Here is a 21,944-nt window from a genome sequence, read left to right as displayed (position 1 = left end):
ATGTATGCTGTTTTGTTCAAGACCTCATTCAACCAAAGCTTCCCAGAAGTTCCCCTTGAACAGTTCACAATTTGACTAAAGTCCTAGAATTGTAGGAACTATTTTGTAATATATTAATTAAGACCCATATAATTAAAGTGGGATTCTCAAAAGTGCTTAGCAATGGCTTGGCTCTTCTTCCACCAAATTACCTGTAAAGCTTATGCTGATATCAATGAAATAGGAGTTAGGTCAATACTAAAGACTATTTTTGCAAATCCTATCGATATTTCACTGCAAAGTTGGACTGATTCTCCAGACTTGAACATTATGCAGTATGAATATGCACATGAGGTGCAAGCATAAAAGCAGCAGAGCCAGCTTCAGTTAGCTCCAGCTTCAGCACAGCAGCTTGCTGAAGGCTATGAAATGGTCGTGGTTTTTCCTGTCTGCCGTATCCATGTCAGGGGCCTGACTCTCCTGTCAGACACGGGAAGAACTCCTTATGTCCCGGAGCTTCCTGTTTTTTGTTTTTTTTTCCTATTTTATCTCCCATTGGCAAAAATGTGCTGGTCACAGGCTCAGAGCTGCGCTTCGGGACCGGAAGAGATCATCTCTAGATGGCTGCAACTTCACAAGGTGTCAAGAATCAAAGGTACCATCATCTAATTGTTTTTGTTTTGTTGTGCATTTCTGTGTTGTTTCTGTACTTCTAAGCTTTTTATTCTTTCTTTAATTTCTCCTGATTTCAGTAGTTTATTTAAAAATCTGTTGAAATATTCATTTATCATAGTGTTCATTTAAACTCCAAATTGGTTTTAGACAGCTTCAGCTTGATATTGCCCTGGTTACCTGTTAACCTCTGCACTCAGCAGTCTTCTTTAAAGGTTCAGTGACACACTCATACAATTTGATATATATAGTTAGGAACTACAAAATGTATATATATATATATATATTTAACCATTATATTCCACTGTGCAGCAGAAAACAAACAAACAAACAAACAAAAAACTATCCCTGAACCAACTCTTAACTACAGTACAGAATTGCCAGGATGAACAGAATGATTCTCTAAGCCAGGTGGGTAAGAAGACACCCGTTGAATAGATATCTGAACATATATTTATAGAACAAATCATTTCTGTTCTTGGATTTTTTATTCATCCAGGGAACAGATTCTGGGGGAAGGTGAAACTTTCAAGTAAAGCTTTGTACAATGTTTATGGATTCCAATTCATGGTCTCAAGTAATTAGAGCAGAGAAAAAAGTTTAATATAAATTAGATAAGCCAGATTATTTCATATTCATTTGAAACAGCATTGTGCAACAAATTCTATTCTGGAAAGTCAATTAACTTCAGATTTAAGTCCAAAACTGAGATAAATCACAGTAAGAAAATTTCTTCAAGATCTCTAACCTGGGGCATTTCTCAAAAGAATGTTAAATGTGTATTTCAGAAAAATCTTTACAAACTATACCTATCAGCAACATCAATGTATGTGTGTAAGTATTTTCATATTTTTTCTCATGCCAGTCTTGCCAGACTTGAATTTCATAAAGCCTGAGATATGTATTTTGTTATAGCATCCTTTAATTTCTCAATTCCAAGAAAAATAATTTTGCAGTGATTTATTTTATTTTATTTTATTACTTTATTTTATATTTCATTTTATTTTATTTTTATAGTGGGATAGGTTGAGGGGTTCTTCGTCCTATTTAACATGAGGAGTTCTTTATATATATAACTAAGAGGAAAATAGAAGCAAAGAAAAAAAGGTACTTCAGTCTTTAACTATAATCTGTCATAACAGATTTTTTTCCTGTTTTTAAGGCTTTCCAAGATTAACTCATTGTGAAGGCGTTGGTAATAGATTATGTATTTCAGTCTGGTAGCTCTGAGATTCTTTTTTCAGTTAACATTCATCACAATAAACAGTGTTTTGTATAAAACTGGTTCCAGTTCTATTGCAGAGCCTAGTCCAGAAAAAATGTTTCCATGTCTTAAAATTAATCTTTAATTCATGCCTTTGTGATAACTTCTGTAGCTCATCTATGTTTTGTTGATTTTATTTCTTCTTTGATACTTTCATCTTGTCTTGGGAATCAGATTGGATTACAAAATTTGTCTCATTTTTGCAGTATTGTTTGACTCCCTGTAAAGCCATTATACTGATTTAGTTGGGAATCGTAGTCTGGAGTCAGGAGAGTCTGTAATACCTAAATTCAACCATGAAATGAAAACCTATGTAAGGCATCTACACTCCTTCTTACAGAACCATTGGTGATCTAAAATAAATGCTATTCTAAGTCACAAGCTAGAAACACCAAAATTTGCTTTCATCTTTCTCAAAAACTGTGGCACTAAAGGCAAGTCTGAAATTGTATCAACAAGAACTGCAGTTTGGGATCCACCAATGAATTTTTAGAAAATAATAAGGTGGCTTCATCTTCTTCCATCTTTACACTAACTTTCTGGATGGAGCACAAACACAGAAGTATTCTCTACAAAGGCCTACCTGACTTTTGATGCAGGTTGACCCTGGGCAGAAGACTAGCACCAACATAGCTACTCATTCTTTCCTTTCCCCCACTAAGCAGAGAAGAAGGAAAGAGCAAACTTGAGGGAATGTTTGGGTCAAGATAAAGACTGTAAAGAAAACAACCAACCAAACAAAAAACACTAAGTGATGCAAAGGTAATCCCTTACTACATTTCACAAGCAGCTTAATGCTCAGTCAGTCTAAAACAATGGGAACCTTGGAATCCAAAAAACTCCTACAATCTTTTTCCTCTCTCCCAGTTTTTATTCCTGAGCATGGAATATATGTTTGTCTTCTTCAGTTTCAGCTGTGTACCCTCACAGCTTTTTGTGCATCCCCAGTCTACCTGTTGCAGCAGCGGCAAACTCAGGAAATGTTGCAGTATCAGAACTCGCAGGTCAAATATGGAGTTTCAACATCAAATGAAGCTTCAAGTAATGCTTAGGCACAATATACCAGCAACCACATTTTCAGTTCCACCTTAGTCCTACTATATATTTCTTCATCTTTAAATATTTCCTATCTGACATTGGGTATCTTTTATTTCTCAGCAAGAAAAGGTAACACTAGGACTAGATGATCCTGGAGGTTTTTTCCAACCTCAATGATTCTACAATTCTATGACAAGCCCTCAATCGGTCTAAACTCTACTCACATATTAGGATAACTATGCCGTCACATTTTAGGTTCTTCCTTTGAAACATTTAGACATTTACAGTGCTACACATGCTGAACATGTCTCTATTCTCATCAAAGACATTTAAACTATTCGGAATTAGTCTGAATTGATTTTTTAAAAATAATTAATAAAAAATATGTCTTCCTTTGATTCTTTCAACTCTGCTGCATTAATGTTGCTGTGTGTTCTGGTCCAGATTGCTTTTCTGGAAGAGTAGGAAGTGTCAGGATTACATGCAAATGAAGTTTATTTAAAATGACAAAGATACTCTTTATGTCTAGAGAACAAATTTAACTGGTCACAATGAGGAAGCTGTGGGAGACAGTCCTAATCTTTTTTCAATATTACCATCAAGAGCAAGGAAAAGAAAAATGAGGGACAAGTGGCACAGACATGGTCTCTTACAGTAAATGTAATTTCAGTTTAGTTTAACATGAATTCTTCCCTTCCTCTTACTGAATTATTTTTGCTGGTTTGCTTGTTTGCTTGTTTTTGATATTGTTTTTTCATGTAATTAATTAATTAACTATTTTTTTTTCACTCTGCAATACTCCATCTCTAAAATCAACTGCCTAGTATGGAGTGTCAAGGAGCTGAGGTTATTTCTGAGATTATTAGTTAGATAGAGCCATCAACCCTCACAGTGACAATTTGGTTTGAACTATTGCTCCAAAGAGAGAAAGAAATAAGTCATTATTGTTTTCCCTCTCAACATTTTGAAATCATCATCCTGGTAAGAGAAAAGAGGCAACTGCATTAATAATTGCTTAAAGTATAATCTCTTCTGGTGATGAAGTTTAATTGAGTGTCACTGTTCCACTTTTTTAATCCTGATTTACTAGAATTAGATAAAATTATTTAAAATTATGGATAAGAGAAAATATGGATCAATATGCTCTTCATGCATGGAAACATACATGTAGATCCTAAAAGCACCTTTATTAGTAAAAGATCAACTATTTGGAATTCCAAAACTAGAAACTATCTACTGTTTACTGTAGTAGAAGTCTCCATGCATTCATTGATTTCAACAGGTCTGTACAAGGACTGATTGATGGATTCCAGCAACTGAATGAAACAAGTCTGACTCAGTTCATTTCCTAGCCCAACAGGAGAGTGTACTGGGTCTGGCTGGAATGTTAACTTTCCCGGCAGCAGCCCATACAGTGCCGTACTCTGTACTTGTAGCTGGAACAGCAGTGTTATCACACCAGTGTTGTGTCTACTGCTGAGCAGCAGTGGAACAGCATTGGGCCTTTCTCTAACCCTCCTAGGGGGTGGGCAAAAAAGTGAGGAGAGAAACATCACTAGGGCAGCTGACCTAAACCAATCAAAGGGATATTCCATACCATGTGGTGTCACACTCAGCAATAAAAGGTGGAAACAGGAAGAAGAGGGGAGGGGTGGGCTCTCGTTGAGAAGACGTCGGTCCTCCTCTCGAACACCGGCTGCATGCATTGAGGCCTTGCTTCAAGGACGTGGTCAATCATCGCTCATTTGTGGGAAGTAGAGAGTAATTTCTTTCCTCTGCACTTCCATATAGCTTTCATTTATTTTGTTTGTTTGTTTTCCTCCCTTTTTTCCCCTTTCCCTTTTATTTCCCCTTAGTTAAATTGTTTAGTTCATGGTAGTCTTTATTTAATTATTATAATTATTTCCCTTTAATTAAATTATCCTTATCTCAACCCGTGAGTTGTTCTTTGCTTTACTTCTCCCCCTCCTTATCTAAAGGAGGGGGAGTGAGAGAGCAGTTGTGGGGTTTAGCTGCCCAGCACGGTAAAACCACCACATGAGAAAGATGGAGTTAAGTTTAATTGTTACCTATTAACCTTGACTAACACTTTACAGTAATATCACAAATATACTTTATAGTACATTTTCCCTGTCCTTGCAGTCTAGATATAGTTTAAATCCCAATGACTTTCACTACAATGAATTCTCTTGAGTCTATTACTCTTTGCTGATCTGAGCTATGCATTTCTACAAGACTTTAAAAAATATATATCTTTATTCATCTTATTAAAACTTTACAATCCACTTCACAGAAGACAACAGAACTCTCCTGGATTATTCCTCTTGAAAGGCAAAGTTGGACTTGCTCAACTTGAGAGAAATATAAAAAAAGTATACCAAAAATAATTGAGAAATATTGAGAAATTATCGTGGATGCTACTATTATTTTCACAAACTTAGGAACTTGTGAGTTGGTAGAAAAAGAAAAAGGAAAAAAAAAAAAAAAAAAGAAAGGGAAAGGGGAAGAGGAAGGGGAAGGGGAAGGGGAAGGGGAAGGGGAAGGGGAAGGGGAAGGGGAAGGGGAAGGGGAAGGGGAAGGGGAAGGGGAAGGGGAAGGGGAAGGGGAAGGGGAAGGGGAAAGGAAGGGGAAGAGGAAGGGGAAGGGGAAGGGGAAGGGGAAGGGGAAGGGGAAGGGAAAGGGAAAGGGAAAGGGAAAGGGAAAGGGAAAGGGAAAGGGAAAGGGAAAGGGAAAGGGAAAGGGAAAGGGAAAGGGAAACGGAAAGGGAAAGGGAAAGAAAGAAAAATAAAAAGAAAAAGAAAAAGAAAAAAAAGAAAAAGAGAAAGAAAAAAAGAAAAAGAAAAAGAAAAAGAAAAAAAAAAAGAAAAAGAAAAAGAAAAAGAAAAAGAAAAAGAAAAAGAAAAAGAAAAAGAAAAAGAAAAAGAAAAAGAAAAAAAAAGAAAAAAAAAGAAAAAGAGAGGAGACATTTCTTCTCTGAAAGAGCAGTCAGCCATTCAAACAGGTTGACTGGGGAAGTGGTGGCATCACCATCCCTGCGAGTGTTCAAGCAAAGGTTGGATGTGGTGTTTAGTGACATGGTTTAGCAGAGTGACATTAATGGTAGGGGGATGGTTGGACCAGATATCTTGAAAGTCTTTTCCAACTCTAATAATTCTATGAATCTATAAATACTTCCAGAGGAATCATACAGGAGTTAACTGTACAATTAATAAGTTTGCCCAATTGAGGGAGTTTTTAGAAGTTCAAATCTTCCTGTCATTTTAGTAAACTACTTATTTACATTTTAATTTTCTGTATCAGTTTTCTGTTTCATATGTACATCAGTTTTCTGTTTCATATATACGTAGCCCAAAATGTTTGTGCAGAGAGAGAGAAAGATTTATAAAGGAAGATTTCAACAAAATTAATTAATAAGTACAATCTTAAGTTGCCTTTACCTCCTCTTGTAAGCTTTTTTTTTTTTTGTGGTTGTCTACTAAGAATCCCAATGTCTTACAAAAATATAATACACCTTAGCCTTTTATTTCCTTTTTCTTCCAGAATTCTTTTCATTGCTTCATTTCATTTTCATATACATTTATAGTCCTATGAATTTCTTAAAATACAACAGCCATGATGTATTTGTACACAGTATTGCTGCATAGAAAACAAGGAAGCTTTAAAATTGGTTTTCTTATTAGAAAAAAATAAATAAATGAATTAAAGGAGAAAAAAAAAAAAAAAAAAAAATTTTTTATATAATTATTAAAAGCATTAAAAATAATTAGGTAAAGCTCTAAACTTCCACAAAAAAAAATAAAATGAAATAAAATAAATAAATAAATAAAATAAATAAATCTACAACTCTGGCCCATATTCTTTTAACTCACTAACAATATAACAGTATTAAAACTAAGATGTATTGTTTCTAAAACTCTGTTGCTACCTACACTACCTACTAGCAAATTTTTAAGAAATATTTTCCTGTGCATCAGTATTAAAGAAATATGTGTGTATATATATATATATATATATATATATATATATATATATATATAAAATATATATTTATATATAATAACCTGCATCAGCTTTCCACGTTATAATCATGTGGAACATATTCAAGTCCAGGAAGAAGAGAAAAACACACGAAATTTTAAACAGATGTTTTAATTGCATATTGAATTAATTTTCCCTGACAGAAAATCTATAGCCAGAGTGCACACTTCCTCAGTGGAATTTTCAATTCTTTCTCTTGCCCAAGAACTAAACTCCCTAAAATTCTTGTAAGATCATTGAGTAGATGGTTTAATAGGTTTTGACAGCAATTCAATAGCTATATCTGAAAGGCCTGTTGTTTGAAATTATTTCTTGGTGTGTGACAAGAGATTAATTTAGAATTCATTTAATATGACAAAACTCAGTCCTACCTCAGGAGGTAAGCCACTTCTCATACTGTACTTCCTCCATAATGGTAGGTAGTCAATCAACATCTGAATCAATGTCAAAAACAAGGTCAGAATAGACACTGAAGCATTTCAGGTAGTCTCCAGTGGCAAATATTCTAGATAACATAAAATAGATATCTAACATTAAAAATAGATAATCTTAAAGGTTCCACATTTGCCCCTATCTTGCCACAATATAGATTACCTGAAATGCTTTAAAGGTAACATTGAATGTTGAATAGTGTAGGTTACCACATATAACAAAGACATTTCTGATAACTTCTCCCATGACATAGATAGACATTTTTGCCTAAATTCTTTTCTGCTGAAATACATTGACCAAGTAATTGGGACAATCCCATTGCTTTTCAGATTAGAAAGCTTTCTATTCCATGATGCAGACAAGATACTGTCTTCAAAACTACACTGTTTCTTCTAATCAAATGGTCCTTGCCATCCTTTTCCTCTGTTGTGTCTCTGCTGCACAGTGCAATCCACAAAACTGTGTCATCACATCATGCATGTAGTCCCACATGACATACAGATCAACTGTATCACATTACAGCCTGTTAATCCCACACACTGAGAAAGCAGCTTGCTACTGTACCAAGTAGGCTGAAAGTCTTGGCCCTTGTAAGCATACACACTTCAAACTGCCCAGAGAATTGAAAGACCTAAAGTATTTTGAATATTCAGTATCAGTTACAGTCTCAGTTAAACATGTGCAGCTCTTCACAGTTTGCGAGGCACAGTGTGTTGCAAGTGTTTCAAGAACAGAGAGAAGGAAAAAAAGTTTTGCAGTAGGTCTTAGCTTCAATTTTATTATTTCAAGCCTAGAAACTGATTTTCACAACAACTTTATGCACCTGCCTTGTCAGGAATGAGGTCACAAGATTACGTGTCCAGGTTAGCAGACTATGCAGTATCTGCCAAACAAATTCAAATTCTATCGTATTTTGCTGAACTAAGACAAGTGAATTTGAAAATTGGCATTGACAGGTCACATATGAAAATGAGTAAAGTAACATGTTGTTTTCAGACTTTAATTTCAATAAATTATATTTTTTTTACAAAGTTGTCTTGAAAGATTAATTTATTTATTTTGTGAGCTTTGCAATGCATGTTTTTGAGCAGGATAAGGAAGAGTTGTCTATACATTAAAATATATACATATATAAATAAAGACAATAAAAAAGAGCAAAAAGAGCAAGTTCAATAACCTAAGGTAATCCAAAATATTTTTCCTGTTTGTTTTCAACTTGAATAGAAAAGGTAAAGAAATTGAAACAGGTTCCTCCAGTTAAAGTATTCCCATAATAAAGCTGTACATTTCTGTACTCTATACTCTACATAGCTCTGCTTAACTTTCTCTTCAAACTTCATTTGTTTCACTTGAACTAATTGCAACAGAATAAGAACACTTTTTAAGAATCTTGTTGGAAGAATCTTGTTGGAGATCTCTAGCATAGCAGTTGGAAAGGCAGAAAAGTAGTAAAAAGACAGAACAGTAGTAAAGTAGTTCAGGATAGATATTGGTGATTTCTTTGCCTCACTAGTGATCACTGGTGATTTCAAATTCCCAGCAGAGACTCTAATGAAGTAATTACTGAAGTCAGAATATGTTCCACATATAAAAGAATATGCATAAATAAACATAGAAGCCTTCTGTTTTTAAATATTTCTCAAATTAAATCTCTGTTTCTATTTCAATTCTTCCTCAGTAGCATAAAGCATTATCTCACAGATAGAATATGAAATCTGTAATTCAAAAATGATGGTATCTTCATTTGTCACTGAATACAGTTGAACAAGCTTGAGTAAAAAATTTTTGTACAATTCAGTGCCCAGCTAAGTCATTAGAGGGAGTTTCACTGACTTCAACAGGCCCATTACATCAGGTCCATTACATTTTTACACTTCAGCAACTCTGCATCTGACATGAGATGGCAATCTATAGGTGAAAACACAACAAATGTTGCATATTGCTAGAAAGCCTATATGACAAGTAGTAAGATATCTTTTGTTTTCTGCCACAGATTATTATCACCAACAGCTCAAAACTTAACCATGTGTCCCTGACGTATTTACTAGGCTGTTTTCCATCTCCTTATCTCCTTAGCTGTAATAGTATGAAAAATCATGAGTAAGAGAATTCTAAAGCATTAATGCAATTAAAAGCTCGTCTTCATTTGTTCTTGGCCTCAAGCAACTTCACTCAACTCAGTTGTTCCAATATAATTGATTTCCAGTGTGGTGTCTTAAAAGGTTCTCTAGGATGCTCACATATAGTCTGTAAAACAGTTTCCTTATTGCTGAAATGCAAACATTTAATTTTTTTTTTTGAAAGTGGCAACTGCTTGATAGTAACACACAGTGCTACACAGTCTCTTAGTATCTGTACCTCTTGTATTTACATAGAAAAGCTCTACAGAATGAGAAAGCAAGTCTGGATTGTTCTTTGTCAGAAGCTGGTATTTATCTGTAGCTACATAGGAAGTCTTAAATCAGCTTTCTCTTTTTTGTCTTAGATAGATTCAGCAACCAAAAGTTACATAAACCACAATAAATTATTTGTTTGTGAAAAGTCAAGCAGGAAATCAAATCTGGGATACAATCTCCAGGAACTGAACTTACTCTCTTAATTCTTATCTGTTCCTTCCCCTCTCTGATTACAGCTTGTTGTACTGGTAAGTAATGCATTCTTCCTGTTAAGAGTGGTTTGTTTCTGCAAAAAGCCTATATGGTGAATGAACTAATTTCTTCTTATTAATGAATCATTATTTTGCTATGCATGCCTACAAAGTTTGTTCAGTGTCTCTCTGGCTTGATTTCTTTTCAATCATGAGAAGAGAGAAAAGATGACTATAAAGAACAGAAGTCAAGAGATTTCGACTTCCCTGAATTTAATGCAGAGCAGGCTGTCTTACAGGTGAAAATAATGGAATTTAAGGTTTTTTATTTCACTTTACAATTCTGAGAGTAAGTATGATTGCCCTATAAAGTCAGTAATTCAGGCTTGTTGGAAATAATTGACAAAACCAAAACTCTGCAACATATTTGAGACTAGTTGGTTTAGCACTTGTATTTGTTCCTTGTATAAAACATGGCTATGGAAATGAATATATCTTCCTAATGCAAAAGAGACTATGGTGATGTAGGAAGATGAACCTGCAGTTTTCTGTCACTGCCATGTGAGAAAACAACTTGGTCTTAATTTTCAGGTCTCTCTGTTTGCCAAATAGGCAATATTCCTGATACTAAAGAAATGGACAAGTATAAACATGAAGAAAAGTGTCTCATTGATCTCTAGACAAGTAAAGAATTAATTCAGTCTAGTTCTCCTTTGGTGGAGAAGTGTAACAGAAAAAAATAAAAATAAAAAAAAAAATGTCTGCACAATAGAGAGACAAATATATCTTGCATAGTTTTTATGACATTTTAGCTATATTTGGTGTGTGGGCCTGATGAAACATGGTCATCTGTGACAAAGAGCTGTTTGGAAAACCAGCTGAAACCAGCCACCATATGCACCAGTTTAGCATCCTTTCAGAGGTAAAAAGCTTTCCCTGATCTGTTCCTTTTAGCCACTGTATCCACAAAAAGGAGAGAATACTTGGTCCCATGTGAGGCAATACACATTATTAACCACCTGCAAGCAGTATTTAAAATTTTAGAAGGACTTCTGTAGAATTTAAGCCAACAGTAGAACTGTGTGCCTAAATCATTATATCTTTATCTCTAATCCTTTTTACCTCTAACAGCCTCATCTCCTCCTACAGAAAGTTTTCTCCAGCACAGATGTTGCAGAAACAACCGAAAGGCTATCTTTGAAGATGTCTGTACAAATGCCATTTTATTTCCATGTAAGTTGCAAAACTTATGTATAGAAGAAGGAAAGGGTAAGAAGGCTAGCAGGGCCACTTTCAGCAAAACTGGAGTGCCAGTGGATTTTGCAGGAGCTCATGGATAGACTGAACGGAACATACAGTGACACTCTGAATTTTAGTTGTGTCTGTGTTTGGCCATCTACTTAAAAGTTTCTAGCTTGATTCATCACAGTAACTTCTGAAGAGATATGGTGAACTTTGATGTTGAGAAATTGAAAAAAGAAAAAAATCAATATGATTTAACTGTAAGAGTGAGCATGCCATCACTATCCTTAGCTGTATGCAAAATTATTAAGGGTTATTTCAGTGGGCACAAAATGGAACAAAATAGGTTCCATTTAAATATCAGGAAGCAGTTCTTTGCAGAGCATTGGAACAGGTTTCTCAGAGAGGTTGTGGAGTCTTCAAAAGCTGCCTGGACATGGGCAGCCTGCTCCAGGTGGCCCTAATTGTGCAGGGAGTGGGACCAGATGACCTCCAGAGGTCTCTGCCAACCTCAGCCATTCTGATTCTGTTAAGGTATACATAGGAAAATATAGGAAAGTGTTAAAAAGCTGCTGGGTATGCACAGATTTTTTACACTGTGAATCTATATTTGTCAATTGACAATTTTCTCTGAAAAAAAAAAATGTGGGAACATGCACACCTTCTCAATTCATATTAAGTGGCATGGCTACTACTCTAATCTGCACCCTCTTCAATATTTCAGTGATATTAGTGGTGATTTATTCACCAGCCATGAATCCGGTAATGTATCTAGCCATTATAATACTAAGACATATTAAGAAGTTCCTGAGCAGGCAGCAGTATTTTGAATGAATTTAGGAACTTGAGTTAAGATATTTAATTTAAACCTCTCTGATGAGAAAGCGTATAAATGTAATCAGTGAGTTTAAATGAGCTTTATTGATCATTAGAAAGGTTTTTTGCTACTTGGTGTCGATGTCATCTGTAAATATGGAATGCAGCACTGGACATAGATTTTCCTGCTCATATAATTGAATCAGTTAGGATTATTTATAGCAATCAACACTAACTACTCTCTGTGAATAAAGAAAAAAAGTCAAAGCTGATGTCAGAAGATAAACTGATCTTTGGGCCCCATTTTCATCTGCTGAAGCTGACCAAACCTTATCAAAACCAAAAGAGTTACCAGAAAACAGTCAAAGCAATTAGCTTCCAAGACCAAGTTGTCATTGTCATCATCATCTTCATCATCATCATCAATTTTCCATGCACAGAAACACTTAAATCATGGAAACATAGAATCATTGAGTGTTTTGGATTGCAAGGGCCTTTAAAGATCACCTAATTCCAACACCTCCACCCCCCACAACATGGGCAGAGACACCTCCTACTAGACCAGGTTGTTCAAAACCCCATCCAAAAATTGGTAAAACAGACAAGCTACAAATCTTGCCTAGTATAAAGATGAAATATTAGGTAAAGTCCTATTGTCTAGCTTCTCTCTTAAATCTATCCTATATGTACAAGGACTCTTGCAATTACTAGTCCAGGCATTTCTTTTCAGTGAGAAAGTCTTGGTTTTAATGTTGTCTGCCATTGATTATATATAATCACTATGTCAATGTATACTATTCAAATCAATCAATATATACTATTTCTACACTTAGATCACTTCTGTATATTCTGATAACATATTGAGCTAGAAGCTAAAAGATTACATGTATTCCTCATTCTGTGTACTCAGTTCACTCTATTTTCTCAAACATGTGATTGAGGTTTGTTTTTTTTTTTATGTACAATGTAGCAATAGTAAGACTTAGCTCTCTTGGATGAGTAATTCCACCTGTACCTATACATGACTACATCTGTATCAAGATCTAGTAAATTCCTTTCAGAATTATTCAAATAAAGACAGCTTTCTAAATATATATATATATATTATAAAAAAAAAAAAAAAAAAAAAAGAAAAAAGAAAAACAAAAGAAAAAAGTTTTTGTATAGGAAAAGAAACAAATCTGAATGGAGAAAAAGTTGTTCAACAAAGTAAATACTGATTTTTAAAAGCATAATTCACTTAAGATCATCAAGTGTTTTGGTGATTCTGTGAAATCTCATGGCATTTCTGCAATAAAAAGAAATAATAATTAAAATTACAACAATAACAACAAAAAATGATAGCTGAGAATAGGGTGCTTATCAGGCTTTCCATACCTGGACACCAAGTATTGTGCTATGAAAGGGTAATTCTGAGGCAGATCACTTTCATGTTGTCCTTAGGTTGGCAGCACCTAAATCAACGTGCCTTTACCTCTGTACCTGGCTGTTCCCTATTACATATTTTACATTATTCAGTAACTGGAACAAATAGATGTATTCCAAGGATTCCAAGGATCACAGTCTGAGCTGAGTGTTGTGGTTACTGACTTGCTAATTAAGTTGTCCACTCATCCTACTTCTGTCCACATAAATATTACATCATATGCTACATATAGGTCAGCTTCAGCAAGATAACTCTGATGTATTCTGAACAGGGACATTAAAGACTGGTTTTAATTCCTCTAATGCTGAAGCAGCCTAGAAAACTTTTTTTTTCTTTTTTTTTTTTTTCTTCCTTCACTAAGAACTTGGTCAGTGCAGATCTACTAGAAAAAAAAAAATAAATAAAAAAGAGTAATATCACCTGAGTGATATTTAAATCCATGTTAAATCCATAAATCCACATTCTTCTTTAAAGCTTTCTCCTCAGGACTGGGTCCTGAAAAGGGAGGATGATGAAGATATCTAATGGATATCCTTAAATTAGATGCCAAAACTTCAGAAAGGGGCAGAAGTTCAGATATACTGTTTTAATTTCATATCTGGTAGAGAAATTGCCCTCTAAATACTAAGCTGCAATGATACTACTTTCTCTAACTACCAAACATTGATATTTGAGATCTATGAACACCTTATGTTCATGGATTGATTCAGATTACATGAATCACAGCCTGCAAAAGATGCTGTACTAAAAGTTCAATTGCAGAAAATGATGGAACATTAGGAATATAATAAAATTATGAAATTCATTCTGGAATGGCTCAATTGTATCATCTTAAGTCTCCTGGTACTGCTGTATAATTGATGTATTATGATTTTATTTTTAAGATTTTATCATCTTGCCTGAAACCCTAAATGAAAATCCAGCAGATTCTTTGGAACATTATTTAAAGAATAAATATACCTGGGGAAATTTTGTGAACAGAAACTTCCTTTTATGTAAGAGTGGACTATGTTAATATGCCTGAACATGCTAGATATTAGAAGAAGGGCTAACTGATCTAGGTTTTGTGGTAAATCTACATAATGTAGATAGCTTTTATGAAATCTAGAAGTCTTTGACATTTCTATTTTTTGGTATTTCCTTTTTTTTCCTCCTTCAACTTAAAATGTTTGCAGTAAGAGTCATTTTAATGAGATTCCCTGGTAGCTTTCAAACTCCTGTGTGTTTTCACATGGTTACTGTCTTCTAATTTAAAACACAGACTGAAGATTTCTTTGCTTCTTAATTTCTGTCAGTCAATATCCATAACAACAGGATTCAATGTACACATTTTTTTGTGGATGCATACGGACTTATATCTGGTAAAAGTAAAGTTGTTGTTCCCTACCAGCCCCACTGTATCAGAGACAGAATTTGCAAGACAAAAAATTTAAGAGAAACTTTCAGTAGGCTTTTTAAAATTTCCAGAGAATTCAACCCTGAAGAAATGAGCTTTTTTATTCATTTATTGAAGAACAAAGTTTCTTCAATTTCTATTCCTATAGTCTTTGCTGACAAAGTAGATTTGTGGATCACTTCCAGTGGGATGGTTGAAAGAGCTTTAGTGGAAACACAAATAAAGAGAGAAATACTGAAAACATTTTATGACGCAAACCAGCCTGATCTCCATTTCCTTGCTACAATGTGTGTAGTGTTACTGGATCAGGACTGAAAAAAAAATAAAAATCACAGAATCACAGAATTTTCTAGGTTGGAAGAGACCTCAAGGTCATCGAGTCCAACCTCTGACCTAACGCTAACAGTCCCCACTAAACAAATGGGAACATGAAGATTCTTCTTCCACAGCTAGTGAAAGGAGCAAGTAAACCAACAAGATCATTATGCCATCAGTAAGATATAAAACATGAAAGTGAGAAGACATATACAATACACTAGAATCCTGTCAGTAAATTATACTGTAAGTAGTAGGAAGCTGCAAAGCCTTGCCATTCAATGGAGAAGCTGACACAGTCACTGACTAGAAAAAATCACATAATGATTCCTAAGTATGCAAAAAGGAAAACAGTTTATTTCTACTTTGAATTTACCATAAATGGTGGCTTTAACCACTAATTAAAAAAGGTACTGACTACTGAGAGATTTTTAGCATGGCTTAAGGCTTCTATCTTGATCTCATCCTTTATGGGGTCCTGAAAAGGACTGAACTATTAGAAATTATATTGCAGGCAGAAATAGTCTGAAGAAAGTTATCCTAATAAGGATAACTTTCCTAATTAACTATCCTAATTAACTATCCTAATTAACTATCCTAATTACCCTAATTTCCTAATTAACTATCCTAATAAGATACTGCGTTAATTAGAGTCTTTTTAGAGTTTTGTTTGTTTGTTTGTTTGTTTTGTCTATCAAAATCTGTATGGTACATCTTATTACAACACCATAAGCATGAGACAGTGATAATTAAATATTATTCTCCTAGCTGTTTGGATCAGCATTTCAATCTGAAACTTTTAAATAAATTGATGTTAAAATTCCTTAGAAATTACTGAGCTTTCTAAGGTTTAGATACCTACAATTTTATTTATTTATTTATTTATTTTACACAAATGTCTTTTATCCTAATTGATGTTTATAAACTTCTCCAAAGACTTTGGAAACTAACAGTTCTTTCGGCAAAGAATTAAAATAAATGTAAAGTGTTCTCTGTCTGCAGTGCTCTACCAACATTTTTCTCCTTCTCACTATTTTTTTTTCTGACAGATTCAAGCACTGAAACAGTGTGTAGGAAGTAATGGGGCATAGCCCAAGTCTGGGATGAAAAGTAACAAATCAGAAGTGAATATCGCTTGAAGTCAATTTCTTTTGTGCTCATTTTTCCTGGATGTGTAAGAAAAGCTGACAGGCAGAATTGCTTGCCTCACAGATCACTGGGTGAGCCTTGATGAGATGGACATATGAAAGAACACACACAAAACAAACCTTAATGATTGGTTTACAACATTTTATATGAGCTAACATGGAAGGTACACAGTAGCTCTAGGGTAGTTAAATAACATTGTGTTATTCATTTAAACATATTTCAAAGGATGTGACTTAGAAAAACCATATCATTTTATGCTAGGTTCCAGATCCAAATTGACCCTTTTCTGATACATGCTTGAGTAAAACTTCATTAGATACTTTTTGGAAATGATTATAATCTCCTTCATTTCTTAGTACAGAAATACCAGGAGGCCTCCATTTTTATGCAGTCTCAGTATCATTGACAATAGATGAACGAATCTGGAAAGCAAATTGTTTTCTTGTCCATTGTGGCGATCTTTTGAGAACAGAACTGTGACTGAGAAGAAAGGTATGACAACTTGTATACCACCTATTTTATCTTGAACAAAAAACAGGAAAGCTGTCAAATAGCTCCCTTCCTCTGCAGTAAAAACATGTGAAAGGGGAAGATGCAAGAAGATTGCAGAGGCTAACTACAGCTAGAAGATTATTTTATTAGATACTTGGATAGAAGAGACAATAGATATGTGATGACTAAGAAAATTTCAGCATTCAAAAAGTAACTGTTTTTCTGTTCATATTCAAGTTAATTATGGATGTTCCCAGCATTTTTTCAGGGTAAGCATTTAAATTCCAGAGCTACTGAGTAGTAAAATACTCCATGAAACAGGTATCGAGAGCTGTGTGAATCACTTAAACATCTGTGTGTTGATCTTGTATAGTACAAATCAAACTCTAGTCTTTGGAATGCTAAGTTGTTACTAGGAAAAAAGAAAAAAAAAAAAAGAAACTGTGAGTTATTATTTTTAAAAGTAATTATGAATTAGAATCTCAAAGTAAAAGCTTTAGTCAAACAGATCACATGCTAAAGCTAAGCACATGCTTAGCTTCAATCCCCCAATGTCAATAAGATGACTCAAATGCTTAATATGAAGCACGAACAAGACAGTAAATAGATTTATTTTAAAATATATTAAAAAACAAAACAAAACAAAACAAAACTGTGTTACTCAAAACCTAGCCTAGCATAAAGTAAATCAAAGACTGCCAATACTGTAGTTTGTATAAGATTACTATTATTTATTATTATTTTTTTTCATATTTAGGGATGCAAGCCTTGGACAGTTTAACCAAAATCACAAAATGTATAGTCATTTCTGTTGAGATGTCTTAGCTCCTTTAGCACAGTGTTTGGTTTGATACTTGCGTACTTCTTAGGCACTTTTAAATTCCAAACATGCCATGGACCTGTCCAAAAGAATTGAACAAATGTTTTAACATTAGTTTATTTTACATATATATTCACTGAGAATTCAAAACTAGATATAATTAAGACTTATGAAGTTTCATCCCTAAGTTTTCAGAGTGTCTAACTGAAAAAAAAAAAAAAAAAAAAAAAAAAGAATTTTGGGATAACATTGTATTGACAGCATGGATCTCTGAGATAGGCTTTCTCCAGCAATACCTTGGGTTCTATTTGGGTTTTCATATAGGTATTCTTACCTTCCAGGAGGAAGAATTAGTATAAAACAGCCATTTAAAATGTAATCAGAGTTATAGATATGTTTCTATACTGTCTATTTTAGTAATATAAGAAAAAGCAAGAAGCAGTATGAAAACTACAACTTGTTTTTGAAGTGACTTTCATTCATGCTGTGAACAACAGAATCAACAGTGCTACAACTCACTTCTTTGTATAAGAGCAGAATCAAGACTTTACAAATATATAGATATATATATTAATATATATAAATATTATTAATATATATATAAGAGGATCTCTCAGATTAGGAGCTCATTTTGTTTTCATATCATTTATATGAAATGAAGAGTACATGCTAAAGATCATATCATATCATTACTGATTTAAATGAGCTTTTAACAGTTTATGTATCGTCAAGCTATGAGTGTTAACAGTTCATGTACTTTCAAGCTATGAGGTGAACTTATTCCATCTTGATGAAACTCAGCATTTTGGTTACTTCAATTTAACATGTACAGCCATTTGGTTCATGTATGTTTTTTTGCTTGCTTGATGGAAGAGAAAAATGCAGAATTTCCCATTTCAAGCTAGCAAGACAAAAGTTGCAGGATACTCATTTAGTATGTGGTTGTTTGTGGTTTTTTTTTTTTTTTTTTTTTTTTTTTTTTTAATGTCAGGCTTATCTATAACACTACTTTTCATATTAACCATATCCAATTCCTCTTTATACAAAGGCCATTAAGTTTCCTGAATTGCTTGTGAGTCCTAAATGTATTTAAACCAGGAAGATTAAAAATGTGCTCTTACAATGCACATTCCTCAGTACATTCTAAACAAACTCATAAACCTCAGAGAGTAAACCTTTCAAAACTGCTCAGCAATAGCTCTTCTATTAGTGTTACTGACAGATATACAAAGTGGAAACCACAGAAATCCTTTCTGTTGCTATATCAAGTATGTCAGATATTGTCCTGCTAGTTAATCTCCAAAAGTAAGAGGAAAGCTTAATAAAACTATAGTTGGAATCCTTTGACATGAATCCTGCTCTTACCTGTGGATTATAATGTAATCCCATTATGGATTTTTAATCCATAGGCATCTTTTATCTAACATGAAAAGTGATGTGTTAAAAGCCTTGTTATTTCTGAATGGTAGAACACATGATTTCATTTTATTGTCAGAGAATACAGTTTACACATAAATATAGCAGTTCTTCAGGTGCTTTAATAAAATTATAGAAAACATTTTGTTTTCCATTATTGAACATTTTGGCCACATAATCTTGAAGGTTCTCTCTTTGTTTTTGACAGCATATCCCTCATCTTTTGGCAACTAAGGGTGGAGTCAAAGGTTTCCCAGCAGCTCTTGGAAATGCTATAGAGAACAGAATGATTACATGAATCAAAACATCAGGTAGATGCTTCTATTCACTGTTACATTTTGTATTTATTTTATATATTTTTCCAGTCTTTCACCATTTGTTCTGTATGACATGTGAACAGAATGAAAATGTATACTTTCAAACTAAAGTTGAAAACTCAGTAAATAAGAAGGAATTAAGGAAGCTGTCTCTACAAAAAATAAAATAAAATAAAATAAAATAAAATAAAATAAAATAAAATAAAATAAAATAAAATAAAATAAAATAAAATAATCAACTTGATAATTGCAATGGCCAATGTTTTCTGCTTCCTGACATAATATCAATTGTCTGACATTTTCAACATAAAGTTGGAAGATCAAAATTTTCTCTCAACTCATTTCTAATACAAGGCTTTTCAGTCACTACTTTTTTCTGAAGCTACTAATAGAACACAGTTTTTCTGCCTTTTAGAGAGAAACAAAATACTTTTAAGAACAAAGATGAAGCTTCTGTGGTCAAATTTCTTTTGCCAGCAAAATGTTCAAAGAAAATTTACAAGAAACAAAACTGTTTTTTGCTTCTGTTTTTGTTTGTTTGTTTGTTGTTGTTGTTGTTGTTGTTGTTGTTGTTGTTGTTTTTGCAAAGCAACTGATGTTCTTCAAAACATAACAGGTTATGGGAAAAGAAAAAGCATGAAGATTTTTATATATTTACAGAAATGATGGAAGTATTTTCATCATTTTCAAATGATGAAAATATTAAAAAAATATTAACTTTTCTCATAAAGTCTTCTCATGGTAAGGCCATTATATGGCCAGCATATGTTGTGCGGTTATTTTATCCTAAGTTTAATATGTTTGTGATATGAGGATTCAGAAAATGGTGTATATTTCAAATGCACTAAAAAATATATATAAATAATTAAAAAAAAATCAATGTATGTTAAAACTAATTAAATGACATGCTTAAAGCTCAAAATAGGGCTACATAAGAGAATACGCCATGACCAAAGGCAATTTATTCTAAACTAGTCTGAGACAAATCCTAATTCTTTTCACATAATCCACTGCAACTACAGCTCTACCCTCAAATATCTAATTCCTCAAGGATACCTGGTGTCTGCTAAAAAATTGGGTTTCTGAATATGTAGACTCTTCTACCTAAATTATTGCCTCTGTATTTTGGCCCCTGACTTAGCTCGTGGCTTCAAACACCTAATTACACTTCTGTAGTACTCCAGATTTGAACTGAAGCTAGAAAATTACCTTAAAATTACTTTTTTTTTTTTTTTTTTTTAATGATAGGGCATGGAAGTATGGAAGTCCTGTGCAGAGAAGATATACATCATAGTACTGATTCAATGATGATTGACTTATTACACAAACTTCATTTGTTTTATGTTGCATGTCAGCCTGCAGCAAGATCACTAAAGCTAGTGTAAAAATATCACAGTTTAGTCAAGTAAACAATTATCCTTTGCTTTTTCAAGCTGGTAAAGTTATAATAATAAGCTTTGGGGGATTGATAACAGGCTTTGTAAAAGATTTAGTTTTGTTACTCTTTGTTGTTTGTTCTTGTGTTATTTAGCTATGGCTTTGCTTCTTTTTGACTACATACTGGACACTCAAACCTCAAACATAAATATCTACTCATAAAGTTGAGGCACCAAAAAATGAGGCAGAAAAATGAAGCAAAAAAAGAAGAGATATAAGGATGCCTTGTTATTCTCTGCCTTCTTCTTGTGAAGCAATGAAAGGAAATAAATGGAAAAATGAGAGGATCTCAACCATTTTGCCTCATGCCTTGAGTAGCTACAAGAATCTGCATGACCACAACTGCTTACCCTTACAGGAACTGGGATTAATGAATGTAATGCTCTAGCTACTATTCTTCTGCTTTTCCATCCCAGGAGGGAAATGGTCAGAGCTGGCATTTCAGGTAGCATATCACACATTCTGCTCTCTGTGTGAAACAAATGGAGAGAGAGAGAGAGAAGGAGAAAAAAAGAAAAAAAGAAAAAAAAAAAAAAAAGCATTCCAAGCTTATGCTTGACCTTGGTATGTGCAAGCAGTCAGACACTCTATGTAGTTCTCCCTACTAACAGTTTTCTGGCTGGGGCAGACATAAAACTAATGAATGCACTGTCCTTGTTTCTGCTGTCACAAGTACCAGGGAGAAGATGGGTCAGCAGCTGATATCTATGCAGAATCTCCTACAGGTTCAGTTGCTTGTCTAGGCTGAGGATGTTAACGACAGCCCTATCAGCTGCTGCTGTCCATACTGGGACAGTGTGAAGCTGCTCCAAAGCTTCACCTTTTGTAAGCCCGCAAAGTTCCCAAGATGAGACCTCTCTAGTATCTATCTATACATATAGGTATAACAGCAATTATATATAATAATAGAAATATCATTATATAGATATCAATGCAAGATATGTTAATCATAATAATAAGATGTATAATAATAAGATATATTAATCATAATAAATAATCATTCAATACACTAGTAATATATAATATATTAATTAACATATTTAACATGTTTAATTAATGCATTTAATAGTTATTTTGTTTATATGTATAGATATAACATAACAGCTAT

The 21,944-nt window shown here is 33.7% G+C and overlaps 1 long non-coding RNA gene across 2 annotated transcripts; it reads left to right on the top strand.

Annotated features, from left to right (window-relative positions):
* Positions 1-581: 581 nt before the first annotated feature.
* On the top strand, positions 582-21,722 carry LOC116486168. 2 transcript variants are annotated; one of them, XR_004252934.1, is made up of 5 exons: positions 582-634; positions 10,056-10,067; positions 11,160-11,243; positions 19,291-19,393; positions 20,648-21,722. It is a non-coding gene; the product is annotated as an uncharacterized LOC116486168 (long non-coding RNA). The 2 variants fall into 2 exon arrangements; XR_004252933.1 differs by lacking the exons at positions 582-634; positions 10,056-10,067 and having other exon boundaries at positions 10,912-11,243.
* The last annotated feature ends 222 nt before the right edge of the window (positions 21,723-21,944 follow it).

This window comes from Aythya fuligula, chromosome 2 (assembly GCF_009819795.1).
Source record: "Aythya fuligula isolate bAytFul2 chromosome 2, bAytFul2.pri, whole genome shotgun sequence".
In the NCBI taxonomy this organism is placed as follows: domain Eukaryota; kingdom Metazoa; phylum Chordata; class Aves; order Anseriformes; family Anatidae; genus Aythya; species Aythya fuligula.
The sequence above is the reverse complement of the archived record's forward strand: the minus strand, read 5'-3'. Positions and strand labels throughout refer to the sequence as shown.